The 14,919-nt window shown below is 39.3% G+C and overlaps 1 protein-coding gene across 5 annotated transcripts in view; it reads left to right on the top strand.

Annotated features, from left to right (window-relative positions):
* SH3GL3 (SH3 domain containing GRB2 like 3, endophilin A3) overlaps positions 1–14,919 on the top strand; it is a 169,468-nt gene that overhangs the window by 9,561 nt on the left and 144,988 nt on the right. The gene's annotated exons all lie outside the window — the stretch shown is intronic.

Raw genomic sequence — 14,919 nt, 5'->3', positions numbered from 1 at the left:
AGTTCTGTCAGACTCAAATTTGAGTCAGGGAAGCATGAAGGGGAATTGCATATCCGAGATAAGGCTATCTCAAGGACTTTCTAAAATAACTCCACAAGAAATTCCTTCACAGCTTTCACATATCTCACTCTTTTCATGACTTAACGTTCTGCACATATGCATACATTTCTATGACCAGGTTTATCATTAGACATTCTTTAGAACTGTAGCAATTCAGATAAGATACTCTTGAAAGAACCCTTGCCTAGTAATGTCTCCACCAATGAACTGATGCTGACTCTGGCTTTGAGCTTCTGGAAAAAATGAACTCTTTCCAAGCAGCTTACATGAGCTTATCCTGTTTGTCAATAAAAGCTTCCCCTTACCATCTCCTGTTTGGGTGTATCTGTGGCTTTACTATAGCAGTGCTATGGTAAGATTACATTATAGTAAGGTTATATTATAGTCTGGGCAGATTATAATATAGTATAATTTGTGCCCAGATTATAGTTCTTTTTACTTACTCCTGGAAAAATATATTAAATTAGGAGATAATTTTCTCTGATGTCTTTTTTAGCTTGATGCCATAAGCATGCAGACATCCTCTCTAGTATCTCCTGTCTTGAAAAAGGAAAGGAGGAAAACCTCCTTTGATCTTAGGTCCCTCTTCACCCCTGTCCTATTTAAATATTTGAGAAAGTTATTTGTTGTCCCATGTCTGCTTTCTTTCTTTCTTTCTTTTTTTTTTTTTTTGAGACGGAGTCTTGCTCTGTCACCCAGGCTGGAGTGCAGTGGCGCGATATCGGCTCACTGCAACCTCCGCCACCCAGGTTCAAGCGATTCTCCAGCCTCAGCCTCCCTAGTAGTTGAGACTACAGGTGTGCGCCACTGGCTAATTTTGTATTTTTAGTAGAGATGGGGTTTCACCATGTTGGCCAGGCTGGTCTCAAACTCCTGACCTCAGGTGATCCGCCCACCTTGGCCTCCCAAAGTGCTGGGATTACAGGCCTGAGCCACCGTGCCAGGCCCTCTGCTTTCTTATCTATTGTCGTCTCAACCTATTCAAATTGGCTTTCTTTTCTTGTGCTCTGAGACCATGCTTGCCTACGTCTTGAGTGACCTCCACATTGTCAAATCTCATGGTCACTTCTCCATCTGAGCTGTCAACAGCATTTGACCCAGTGGACTATTCTCTGCTTACAACAGTTTATGTACTTGCTCAGATTTCCTCTGGACTCACTGGCTGTTCCTTCAGGTGTCTTTTAATGGGTCCTTCTCATGTCATGTCCTTGACTGTAAATCCTGGAATACCCCAGGCCCTGGCTTGGGTACTTTCTCTTTTCTATCTTTGCATGCTCCCAAGGTAGCTTCCTCGGCTGCAGATTTACACACAATCTATACATTGATTTCTCTCTAAATTATATTTCTAGCCCAGATGCTTCTCCTGGATACAGACTCATAAATCTAAGTGCCTGCATCACCTCTCTCCTTGGATGTTTAAAAAATCTCAAATTTAAGATGTTCAAATGTGAACTCTATATTATCTCTACCCCAAACTGTTTTTCTACTTGTGATCTCTTAAGCAAAACAAAACAAACACCAGGACTCATCCTTGACTTTTCTTTCCCTTATTCCCAATTCATCATCAAGGCTTTCCTCTTGGTTCTACTTTCAAAATACAACCATTTGCTTTTCTCCATCTCTGCTACTGTCACCTTGGTCCTGGCCATCATTTCTTGCCCCCATGATTGTAGCAGCCTCCTAATCAATTTCCAGACCAGCTACAATTCATTTGCTCACAGTGGCCAGGATACTGTTTTAAAAAATGTATCTCGGGCCAGTGCGGTGGCTCACACCTGTAATCCTTTAGAACTTTAGGAGGCCAAGGAGGGCGAATCACCTGAGGTCAGGAGTTGGAGACCAGCCTGGCCAACATGGCGAAACCCCGTCTCTACTAAACATACAAAAATTATCCAGGCATGGTGGTGTGTGCCTGTAATACCAGCTACTCCAGAGGCTAAGGTAGGAGAATCTCTTGAACCTGGGAGGCAGAGGTTGCAGTGAGCCAAGATTGCACCACTGCACTCCAGCTTGGGTGACAGAGCAAGACTCTGTCTCAAAAATAAATAAATAAATAAATAAAAAGGTAAAAAATAAAAACACATATCTCAGACCATGTCATTCTTCTGCTTGCATGTCTTCAGTGACTTCCAGTTGAATTTAAAATAAAACCTAAGCTTCCTCTTCGGGCCTGTGAAACCTCACTTGACTTGGCCTCTCACATTCCTCTCCTGATGATGTTCAGCCCCTTTTTGCTCCCGTGGTATTCTAAGTAAGGTCATTCTATCTTGCGGCCTTTGTGGTAGCTGTTCCCTTAGCCTAGCATGCCTTTCCCCTTGATCCTTGCAAAGTAGTTCCTTCTTGTCATTCACATCACAGCACAGATTAAAGTCTCCTCTTAAGAGAGGTCTTCCCTGGCTATTCAATTCAAATAGACATTTACCCTTTCTCCTCTGTTATCTAGTTGGGTGGATTTTTTTTCCTATCACAAATATTTTAATATTTTCGATATTTTGATAATTGTTTTTCAATATAATTGGGTTCCCTTATTCTATGTGCTTTTAGTTAAACATTTTATTTCAAAGTAATTGCAGATTCACATGCAATTATAAGAAATAATACCAATCTCTTGTATCCTTTATTCAGTTTCCTCCAGTGGTAACACTATGAAAAACTATTGTTCATATCACAACTAGGATGTTTATATTGATACAGTCAGGATATAGAACAGGTCCACTAACCACAAAGATCCCTTGTGTCACCCTTTATAGCCATACCCACTTCCCTCCTGCCTCCACTCCCTCCTTAACCCCTGGCAACTACTATTTTTTTCTTCATTTCTATAATGTTGTCATTGCAGGAATATTATATAAATGGAATCATACAGTCTGTGACCTTTTCTGAATGGCTTAAAGTGTCAGCGTAATACTATAGTCACCCAGGTTGTTGTGTATATCAATAGTTTGTTCCTTTTTATTGCTGAGTAGTACTCCCTGGTATGGATGTATCACAGTTTGTTTGACCATTAACCTGTGGAAGGACTTTGGGATTGCTTCCAGTTTGGGGTTATTATGAATAAAGTTGCTATAAATATTTATGCACAGATTTTCCTGTGAATGTGTGTGTTTCTCTGGCATAAATGTCCAGGAGTGCAATTGTTAGAAAAAAAAAAAAATATATATATATATATATGGAAAGGCATGCTAGGCTGAGGGAACAGCAAACACGAAGGCTCCAAGATGGAAACACCCACCCAACTGGAGATATATGTATATAAAATCTAACATTGCACTCCCGGACATTTATCCCAGAGGAAAGGAACTATTTTGCAAGTATCAAGGGGAAAAGCATTCTAGGCTGAATCTGTTTAGGTTTTTAGGAAACTATCAACCTCTTTTCCAGAGTGGCTGTACCATATTACATTCCCACGAGTTATGTGTGACAGTTTCAATTTCTCCACATCCTCTCCACCATTTATTGTCATTCTTTTTAATTTTAGCCTTTCTGGTAGATGTGTAGGGATATGTCATTGTGGTTTTAATTTGCGTTTCCCTAATTGCTTGTGATGTTGAATAGCTTTGCATATGCTTATTGACTTTGAGTATCTCCTCTTATGGAAAATGTCTGTTTTCATATCTTTAGCCTGTTTTCTAATTGGGTTTTTAAAAAACTGTTGAGTTGTGAATTCTTTATATATTGTAGCTATTAGTCCTCTGTTGGATATGTGCTTGCAAATGTTTTCTACCAGTTTGTAGCTTGTCTTTTCATCCTCTTGAATCAGATCTTTTATAGAGCAAAAGTTTTACATTTTGATGAAGTCCAATTTAAGAATTTCTCCATGTGTGGATCATACTTTTGGAGTCTAAGAACTCTTGCTTAGTCAGAGATCATGAAGATTTTCTCCTATGTCTGTTTCTGAAAGTTATATAGTTTTATGTTTTACATTTTAGTCTGTAATCCATTTTGAATTAATTTTTTTAATAAAGTGTGAGAAAACATTTCTTTGCCTGTGGATGTCTACTTACTCCAGTACCACGTGTTGCAAAGGCTATCCCTCCTCCGTTGAATTGCTTTTGCATCTTTGTCAAAATCAACTGGGCATATTTGTGTGGGTCTATTCATGCCTTCCCTATTCTGTTCCATTGACCTACATATCTGTCCCATGGCCAGTACTATCCAGTCTTGATGACTGTAGCTATATTCTAAGTCTTGTATCAGGTAGACTAACTTGTCCCACATTATTCTTTTTCAGAATTGTTTTAGCTATTCTAGTTATTTTGTCTTTATGTATAAATTTTAGAATACTCTTGTGTATACAAAAAAATCTTGCTGGAGTTTTGATAGGAATTGTGTTAAACCTGTATATCCATTTGGAAAGTGTTGATGAGCATTGATATGTTTCCTGTTGTAAGTCTTCTAATCAATGGATATGGTATATCTCTATGTGTATTTTGCTCTTTGATTTCTCTCATCAACATTTTGTAGTTGTCAGCACATAGATCGTGTGCATGGTTTATTAAATTTGTAACTAAGTATTCATGCTTTTTTTTTTAGTGATTGTAAAAGGTATTTTCTTTTCTTTTTTTTTTTTCAAGACGGAGTCTTGCTCTGTCGCCCTGGCTGGAGTGCAGTGATGCGATCTCGGCTCACTGCAAGCTCCGTCTCCTGGGTTGACCCCATTCTCCTGCCTCAGCCTCCTGAGTAGCTGGGACTACAGGTGCCCGCCACCGTGCCTGGCTAATTTTTTTGTATATTTTTAGTAGAGACAGGGTTTCACCGTGTTAGCCAGGATGGTCTTGATCTCCTGACTTCGTGATCTGCCCGCCTTGGCCTCCCAAAGTGCTGGGATTACAGGCGTGAACCACCCTGCCCTGCCAGGTATTCTATTTTCAATGTGTCCATGCATTTATTGCTAGTGTGTGAAGATATAATTGTTTTTGTACGTTTATCTTGTATCCTGTGACCTTGCAGAACTTATTTATTAGTTCTAGGAGTTTTTGTTTTTGTTTTTTAGATTCCTTGGGATTTTCTATGTAAACAATTATGTCAGCTGTGAATAGGGACAGTTTTATTTCTTCCTTTCCAACCTGTAGGCTATTTATTTCATTTTCTTGCCTTATTGCATTGTCTAGAACTTCCAGCATTATTTGAATAAGAGTAGTGACAGTTGACATCCTTGCCTTGTTCCCCATCTTAGGAGGAAATTATTCATTCTTTCACTATTAAGTGTAGTGTTCACTGTAGGATTTTTGTAGATGCTCTTAATCACGGTGAGGAAATTTCCCTCTATTTCTACTTTTCTGAATTTTTATCATGAATGAGTATTGAGTTTTGTCAAATGTGCATCAATTGATATGATCATGTAATTTTTCTTCTTTAGGCTGTCAATGTGGCAGATAGCATTAATTGATTTTCAAAAATTGAACCAGCAAAACCTACTTGGTCATGATGTATAATTTTTTAAAGATACTGATCAATTCTGTTTGCTAATGTTTTGTTGTATTTTTTTGGTGTCTATATCCATGAGGGATATTGGTCTTTAGTAGTGTTTTTTTTTTTTTTGTAATTTGTCTAGTTTTGGTACCTTAATAAAATTAACTGAGAAATGTTCTTTCCTGTTCTGTTTTCTGAAGGAGATTGTGTAGAATTGGTATTAATTCTTTAGACAATTCAGAGAATTTTCCAGTGAAACCATCTAGGCCTGGTGATTTCTCATTTGGGAAATTTCAAATTACACATTTAATGTCCTTAATAGTGATATAGTGTTATTCAAATTATCTATATTTTATTGAGGGAGTTTTATTAGTTTGTGTTTTTCAAGGAATTGGTTCATTTCAATTAAGTGATCAGATTTAGGCATGAGAGTTATTTATGGTATTCCCTTATTATTGTTTTGTTGTCTGCAGGGCTATAGTAATATCTCATCTTTCATTCCTGATAATGGTAATTTTTGTCTTCTCTTTTTCTTTTTCAGTCCTGGTAAAGGTTTGTCAGTTTTATTAATCTTTTCAAAGAACTAGCCCTTTGTTTTATTTTCTCCATTGTTTTGTTCTTTTCAATTTCATTGATTTCTGCCCTTATCCATATTATTTTCTTCCTTCTGCTTCCTTAGTTTATTTGCATATTTTCCTTCCACACCAGGTTCTTGAGGGAAATGAAATGATTGATTTGAAACCTTTTCTGTCTTCTAACGTACAAAGTTAGTGCTACATTCTTTCCTTTTATCTCACTTCAGTTGTGCCTCACTAATTGTGATATGTTGTATTTTAATTTTCATTCAATTCAATGTATTTTTGACTTCCCTTCAGACTTTTTCTTTGATCCATGGATTATTTAGAAGCTTGTTTTTTTAGTTTCCAAGTGTTTGGGATTTTTCTTGTTATTGATTTCTACTTTGATTTTGTTGTCATTATAGAACACATTTTGTATGATTTCAGTTCTTTTAAATTTGTTGAGGTTTATCTTATGGCTCAGGATATGGTCTATCTTGGTATGTGTTCTATGGGTACATTAAAACAATGTGTATCTGCTGTTGTTGAGTGGAGTGTTCCAAATAAATCATCTAAATATTGATTAGCTCTTTTTGGTTGATAGTGTTGCTGAGTTCTTCTATATCCTTACTGATTTTTTGTCTAGTTCTATTAATTGTTGAGATAAGTCTCCAACTATAATTATGGATTTGTCTCTTTCTTCTTTCATTGCTACCGGTTTTGCTTTACATAATTTGCAGCTCTGCTGTTTGGTGCCTACACATTTAGGATTGCTATGTCTACTTGGTGCACTCACTCTTTTATTATCATATAATGTTCCTCTCTGTCTCTGATAATTTTCTTTCCTCTGAAGTCTACTTTATCTGATATTAATATAGCCAATTCTACTTTCTTTTTCTTTTCTCCTATTTTCTTTGGATTAATGCTTGCATAATATATACATTTTTCGACTTTCAACCTGCCTATATTGCTATATTTGAAGTTTTTTGTTTATTTGTTTTTTTTGAGATGGAGTCTCACTCTGTCACCCAGGCTGGAGTGCAATGGTGTGGTCTCAGCTCATTGCAACCTCTGCCCCCTGGGTTCAAGTGATTCTTCTGCCTCAGCCTCCCAAGTAGCTGGGATTACAGGCATGCGCCACCACATCTGGCTAATTTTTGTATTTTTAGTAGAGATAGGGTTTTGCCATGTTGGCCAGGGGTTGGTCTCCAACTCCTGACCTCAAGTTATCTGCCCACCTTGGCCTCTCAAAGTGCTGGGATTACAGGCATGAGCCAGTGAGCCTGGCCTGAAGTTTGTTTTTTATAGACAGCATATAGTTAGGTTATGCTTTTTAACCTACTCTGCCTGTCTTCCTTTTAACTGGTGTATGTAGACCACTGACATTAAATGTAATTACTTATATGTTAGTGCTAAAGGCTGCCATTTTATTTTGGGGGTATTTGTTTGTTACTCTGTTTTTATTTTCTTTTCTTTCCTGTATTCCTGTGTGTTAGGTGAAATTTTTCGTATTCCATTTTGGTTTATACAGTGTTTTTGAGTACACCTCTTTGTACTGCAGTTGTCATGGCTGTTCACGTGTGTGTGTATACACACACACACACACGTTATCAAAGTCTACTGATGTCATCATTTTACCATTTCAAGTGAAGTGTAGAAAACTAACCTCCCTTTGTCTTCCATTGACCTTCTCTATTTATAATATAATTTCATTAAATATTTCTTCTATATACATTTAGAAACACATTAGACAGCATTATAATTGGGCTTTAACCATCAAATATAGTTTAGAATACTTATGGAAGGAGTCTATTATGTTTACCCATCTTTTGCTTATCATGTACCTTTTTCTGATGTTCCACGATTCTATTTTTTATTGTTTCTTTTAGTTTAGAGAACCTTCTTTAGCCATTCTTTTAGGGTAGGTCTGCTGGTAACAAATTCTCTTAGTTTTCCTTCATCTGAGGATATCTTGATTTCTCCTTCATTTCTGAGGATATTTACTTTGGATATAAGATTTTGGGTTGATGGTTCTTTTCTTCAAGCAATTGAAAAATATTCTGCCACTTTCTCTTGGCTTTTGTAAGGTTAAATTAAATAAGCAGGAGGTTATTACCTTGAGGCTGTTTTCATTCTTCGAGTTTCTACCTAATGAACCACAACCAAATAGTATGTAAACAAATTAAAAGCTAACTTAGAACTATAACAAACAGCCAAGTTTCAGCCAATCACAGGCAGCTAGCTGATCAGACTATGTTCAAATAAGGCAAATACCTCATCACACCGGGATCTAATAAAGCAGATGCCTAGCTGTAGCCAATCCAGTGATTTCATGACTTTGCTTCTGTGTCTGGCCTATAAAAGTTCACTACTTACACTACCGGGTAGAGGTCTCTGAACCTCTTCTGGTTCTGAGTGCTGCCTGATTCATGAATTGCCCTTTGCTCAAATAAACTTGATTAAATTTGTCTACAGTGTTTCATTTAACAGTGATTTCTGGTGAGAAGTCTGCTATAATTCAAATTGTTTTTCTCTATAGGTTAGGTGTCATTTCTCTCACTGGTTTCAAGATATTTTTTCTTTGTCTTTAGATTTTAGAAGTTTGACTATGATGTGTCTTGGCATGGATTTCTTTTCTCTTTTCTTTTTTTTTTTTGAGACAGAGTCTCGCTCTTGTCACTCAGGCTGGAGTGCAGTGGTGCAATCTCGGCTCACTGCAACCTCTGCCTCTCATGTTCAAGCGATTCTCCTGCCTCAGCCTCCTGAGTAGCTGGGATTACAGGTGCCCGCCACCACACCTGGCTAATTTTTGTACTTTTAGTAGAGACGGGGTTTCGCCATGTTGGCCAGGCTCGTCTCGAACTCCTGACCTCAGGTGATCTGCCTGCCTCGGCCTCCCAAAGTGCTGGAATTACAGGCATGAGCCACTGTGCCTGGCTGGATTTCTTTTGCTTTATCCTGTTTGGGATTTACTTAGCTTCTTGAATCTGTAGGCTGTCTTTTGCCAAATTTGGAAAGTTTTCAACCACTGTTTCTTTGAGTGCTTTACCAGTCCTGCCTTTTTTTCCCTTCTCTTTTTGGAATGCTAATGACATGAATATTAGGTCTTTTGTTATGGTCCCTCCTGTCCCTGCAGCTCTGTTCTTTGTCTTATTTTTTTTCCCGCAGTTTATTTTCTCTCTGTTGTTCAGATTGGGTAATTTTTATTCTATCTTCCAGTTCACTTTTTTTTTTCTCTGTGTCTGCATTCTGTGGGTGAGATATAGGCTAATTTTTTATTTCAGTTATTATATTTTTCAGTTCTAAAATTTCCATTTAGCTCTTCTTCATATGTTCCATTTCTTTGCTAAGACTTTCTATTTTTCACTGCTTCTAGCATCTTCACAGTGGCTTGTTGGCTTCTTTAGAATCTTTGTCAGATAATTTTAATGGTTCTGTGATCTTGGTGTTGGCATCTACTGATTGTCTTTTCTCATTCAACTAGAAATCTTCCTGGGTCTTGGCATGATTATTGTTTTATTACAATCTGGGCATTTGGGGCTATGATATTATGAGACTCTGGATCTTAATTAAATTGTCTGGTTTTGCTTGTTTTCTTTGACGTTGCTCTGGTAGGGGACATCGGGGGCACTGCCTTGTTACTTCCAGGTGGGGGAAGTCTCCTCTCAGACTCCACTGACACTCAAGGTGGGGTCTCGTTATTGCTGAGGGGGAGCGAGAGTTGCGGCCATTAGGCCTCCACTGATAACAAGGCACTCCTACCCCTCTCTGGTTGGGAGGGGTAGGAGTGCCTTGTTACTGCTCTGCACTTGGCCTCAACTGACACCATGGCAGGGGCAGCCTCATTACCACCAGGTAGTTCTGACTCTCCACTAGGCATCCTCTGACATCACCCCAGTCGGGAGGAGGAAGGACACCTCATTTCTGCTGATGGAGGAGAAAGTTCAGGCTCCCCACATGCTCTCCACTACCACCAAAGTTGGGGCGGGGGTGGGTGTTGTTACTGCCTTATGGGTCTACTTGGCCTTCTCTGACACTGCCCCAGGGGTGAGGAGGGGAGAGGGCTGTTGGTTACCTCATTTCAGCCTGGCAAGGGTAGAAGTCTAGGCCCCCATTCATCCTTTGCTGGTGTGGATAGGGGTACGGCCACATTTTGTTTTCTATCTGGTGTGTGGCTGGAGTAGAGCAGTTATTGTCTAAATGTTTTCTTTCTTCCTTGGCTGCCCCTTGCTTGGTCCCTTGGCTAGAGAGAGAAGACCTTTGTTGGGGCTTTTTTTTTTTTTTTTTTTTTCTGAGACAGAGTCTCTCTCTGTGGCCCAGGCTGGAGTGCAGTGGTGCGATCTCTGCTCACCGCAAGCTCCGCCTCCGGAGTTCACGCCGTTCTCCTGCCTCAGCCTCCCGAGTAGCTGGGACTACAGGCGCCCGCCACCAGGCCCAGCTAATTTTTTGTATTTTTAGTCCAGACGGGGTTTCACCGTGTTAGCCAGGATGGTCTCGATCTCCTGCCCTCGTGATCTGCCCGCCTTGGCCTCCCAAAGTGCTGGGATTACAGGCGTGAGCCACCGCGCCCGGCCTGTTGGGGCTTTTTTTTTTTTATGTCCATGTGCATTTCCATGTTGCTGGCTTCTTCAGCTCCAAATCTTGGACACGTGAGGGAAAAAGAAAACTGAGAGAACCCATGACCACGTCCTTTCTTGGGTCCCAGGGTCCCAGGCTGGTGTGCCTTCTTCTTTCCACCTTTCAGAGTCTTCTTATGTTTGTGTTCTATATAATGCCCGGGGTTTTAAATTGTAGTTAGTGTGAGGAATAGAGAAAAGTATATCTACTCCATCATCCCTGAAGCAGAAGTCCTCTGTGCTACCCAATTTTAAATCCCTTCTTAGCAGATATTACTGTCTGATAACCTCTTGTCCTATTTATCCCTATGGTATCCCAAGTCCCTCAAACACTGCCTGGCACATAGTAGTTGTGCAGTAATTATAAGCTAAATGTCGAATGAACATCAGCAGGTAGCGATGATGGTGAATTGGGGCCTGAATGTCCTGCTTCTGTTTACCTTCAGTCTGTTCTTTGCCTAGATCCTCTTGATTTTTTTGGAGGGGGGGATGCTAAAAATCCAGATTTTATATGAAATGTCCTACTTTTGAAATATTGGCAATTAATTTAAATTTTTAAAAAGCTGTGCAGGCCACAGAAACATGTGTGATTAATTGTTATGATCCACTGCCAAATGGCTGGCACTTTTTTTTTTTCAGAGTCTTAGGTAAGCGTGTATTGCTTGGATAGTTCATCTGCAGGTTGCCTTTTTCTCAGTTTTTGAATAGTGGAAGGATGTTACCTGCTCACCCATAATGTGGCCAGTATTTGCTCAGGAGCTGCATGTGGTCTCTGTAGAGATAACTCCTGGCTTTTTGTCTGAGGATGTTCCTGTAAACCTTATTGGGAGGCAGATTGGCTAGTAATGAACTGAGTGCTTGCCCATGTGCTGTTGTGTTAATCCCTTGAAGGAGCTTGGCTGGCAGAATGTGAGAGCTGTGGCATGATCGGGGATAAGGACAGAGAGCTGTCAAGTCATGATACAGATTTGACGATGCTGGGTGGGCAGAGCAGCAGAAGGCAGGCTTTGAAATGGGTGGGCAGCCTCACAAGTGGGCTGAGCAAAGGCTGGCAAGAAATGAGGTGGAGGGAGTGCTTTGCTTGTAGTGACCTATTTAGGAATCTTTTGAGAACAGGATGCAAGAATAGGTATTCTCTAGAATGTTATAAGGCAGATATAATGCCCTTCTTGGTGATCTCATTGAACCTTAGCTCAATGTAAAAGTGATGCATCTTAAAACCTATTTTAATAAATTTTATATAAATATAACTATATATGTAAAACTATAATTTTATATAAAAATTTGTTTTAAAAAAGTTAACTAGGCTGGGCACAGTGGCTCATGCCTGTAATCCAAGCACTTTGGGAGGCCAAGGCAGGCAGATCACATGTGGCCAGGAGTTCGAGACCAGCCTCGCCAACATGGTGAAACCCTGTCTCTACTAAAAATATAAAAAATTAACTGAGTGTGGTGTTGCGTGCCTGTAATCCCAGCTACTTGGGTGGCTGAGGCAGGAGAATCGCTTGAACCTGGGAGACAGAGATTTCAGTGAGCCAAGATCACGCCACTGTACTCCAGCCTGGGCGACAGAGCGAGCTTCTGCCTCAAAAAATAAATAAATAAATAAAATAAAATAAAAAATAAAAAGTTAACTAGCATTCTTGAATTTTACCCATCCTGGATCTCTGCTATTCACATTGGTGTCACCAAGTGCATTTTCCAAGAAAAGACAGTCATTGCCTAAAACAAATTGTCACCTGTTGTATTGAAATTATTTTGGTTACTTCCTGTGCCTGTCTACCAGATACTGCTTATACAAGTCTTGAGGAATGCTTGCTGAGTGAATGAATGCTTGCATTCTTTTCTCATGACTTCGCACTCACAGCGCACAGAAATCTGAAGTCTGTAGACTCCTGGTTGCTGAAGAGTTGGGATGTTGCACCAAAATTAAAATTTTCTTTATTGTATTAGTTTTTGTATTTAACTCTGGCATCTACTTTGTTTGGAGCTTTGTCTTTTGTAAATAAACAGTTAGGAGTCAGGATTTCTAAACATTTTATCTTCATATCCAGGAAGAATGTTTTGCAGTCAGTTAACCAACCATTACGTGAGTATTGATCATAATACTAATTAGATTTATTTTGCAGATGTGGTGGATGCTATACAAAGTGTTTTAGTGGAAAGGTGTCATTTAATCCTCATAACTATCAAAAAAATAGTATAAAAAATCAAATAGTATAACTATCAAAAAATAGATAAAAATAGTATTATTTTTATCCTCCTTCTACGAAGGAGGGACTTGAGACTTGGCAAGGTCAAGTAAAATTTGCTCAAGTTTATACAGTTGGAAAGTGGTCTTTCCAGGACTCAAGAGCAGGCTTGTATGATTCCAAGGCAAGTACAGTACAGTATTTGTTACCATCGCAGGAGATAAATATTTGTGTTTGTATTTGTCACCATTGCATGAAATAAATCTGTTGCTAATTCTCTAACTTCTTCTCCATGATTCTGAATCCTTATATAAATTTGAGGTGCTTTCCTCATTCATTGGAGACAGATATCACCTGTTTACACTCTGTATTACGTAGAATATTCTAAAACAGGGGTTGGCAAACATTTGGCCTGTGGGCCAGATATGGCCCACTGCCTGTTTTATTGTACAGCTTGTGAGCTAAGAATGGTTTTTATAATTTCTTCTAATGGTTGAAAAAAATCAAAAGAATAAAAATATTTAAAACACATGATAATTACATGAAATTCAGATTTCAGTGTTCATACATAAAGTTTTGTTGGAACACAGCCATGCTCATTTACCTACCTGTTTTCTGTGGCTGCTTTTGTATTACAAGGGCAGAGTTGAGTAGCTGTAACAAGAGACTGCATGGAGTGCAAAGCCTGAAATACTACTATGTGGTCCTTTACAGAAAAAGTTTGGCCAACAGTTTTTCTGGACTATAAGTCTGGGCAATTGAAGTATGGCAGTATGCATGTTGCTGAAGCCCTGGATAGAACACTAGAAGCGTTTTGTCTGAATATGCCGTTTGGTTGTGCATTTTTGGAGGATCCCCAATGCTCAACAGTTCTTTTTCACCCTGGTGACCTGGGGAGGGCCTCACTCTGGAATACATTCTTACTTTGTAGTTCAGGAGCTACAAGTACCAAAAAGTCACCTCTGCTAATGCCTCACTTGGCCGTCACACACCAAACTCTTCTATCCAGATATTACAGTACGGGGGAAGAATGACCGTGATATGTTTGCTTGGATGGGGTCTCTCATTTACTTGGAGGGAGAAACTCAAGAAGCATTTTTGGGTTGCAGGTTGTCTGGCATTTTGCTGTGCATTTCATTGTGATTTCTCACCAGGGAAACACTGCTTGCTCTCCTGGCTGGGTTTACTTCATTTCTATCATCTTTCCTTTCTTGTTTTAATAATTCCAACTTCATCTTGCCTTCTCCTTCGCTTCATTTTGAAAGAGTCCCAATTTGCTTTTCTTGCCAATTCTCTACTTACTTTTCCCAGAGCTCAAAAATTATTCTTGGGGGTGATGTCATTTTCATGTTTATCTTTCTTCTCTCGCATGACTTAATCAAATAAATATGTAGATTATAATTTGTGAGCAGTGTTCTGAGGGAATTAATTGATCATCATCATATTCTCTTAAAAGGACCGTGGCCAGTTTTAGCCTCGGTTAACTTCAGTCAGTTTGTACAATAGCAATGGAATGTTTTGGCATCTATTGGAGCAGGCACGGACCATATATGTTCTATAGGCTTTTCAGAAATTCTGTGCAGAAATTATGTGAACCAGATGGTACCCTTTTGATTTGCCAGACATGCATACTTAAAGAAATATGGGGCATTTATTCTCCTTAGGAGACTTAGAAGGGGTTCTTTGGGAATGTAAATCAGCCAAAATTGTCCTAATTGAAAAATTCTTTGGAGTTTGTCATCAAAATAAGGAGTGTACTATCAGAAGACCAGCATAGAATTTGCGGGAACAAATATTACTGGATTTATTTGATTTACTTCTCTGAGAATGAAAAGCCCCATAGACTTAGGTAAAAGAGGATATAATCCATGAGATGCTTTTATTTTGATAGGGCCATGGATTCGCTCACTTAGGCCTCTTTGGGGACACTTTCAGCAGTGAGAGTATGTGGATGTGAGGTGGGTGAGGGAGATGGCATGGGTCCCAGGGAATGAACAGACAGTGAGGGCCAGTTCATTAAACCGAAAGCTGAAGGGACAGGGTCTAGTCATTCTGAGAAGACCGGACTTTAGGGTAACTTGC

This window comes from Pongo pygmaeus, chromosome 16, assembly GCF_028885625.2.
Source record: "Pongo pygmaeus isolate AG05252 chromosome 16, NHGRI_mPonPyg2-v2.0_pri, whole genome shotgun sequence".
NCBI classification, from domain to species: Eukaryota; Metazoa; Chordata; class Mammalia; order Primates; family Hominidae; genus Pongo; species Pongo pygmaeus.
Note: the sequence above shows the minus strand (reverse complement) of the source record. Positions and strands in the feature narration are given on the sequence as shown.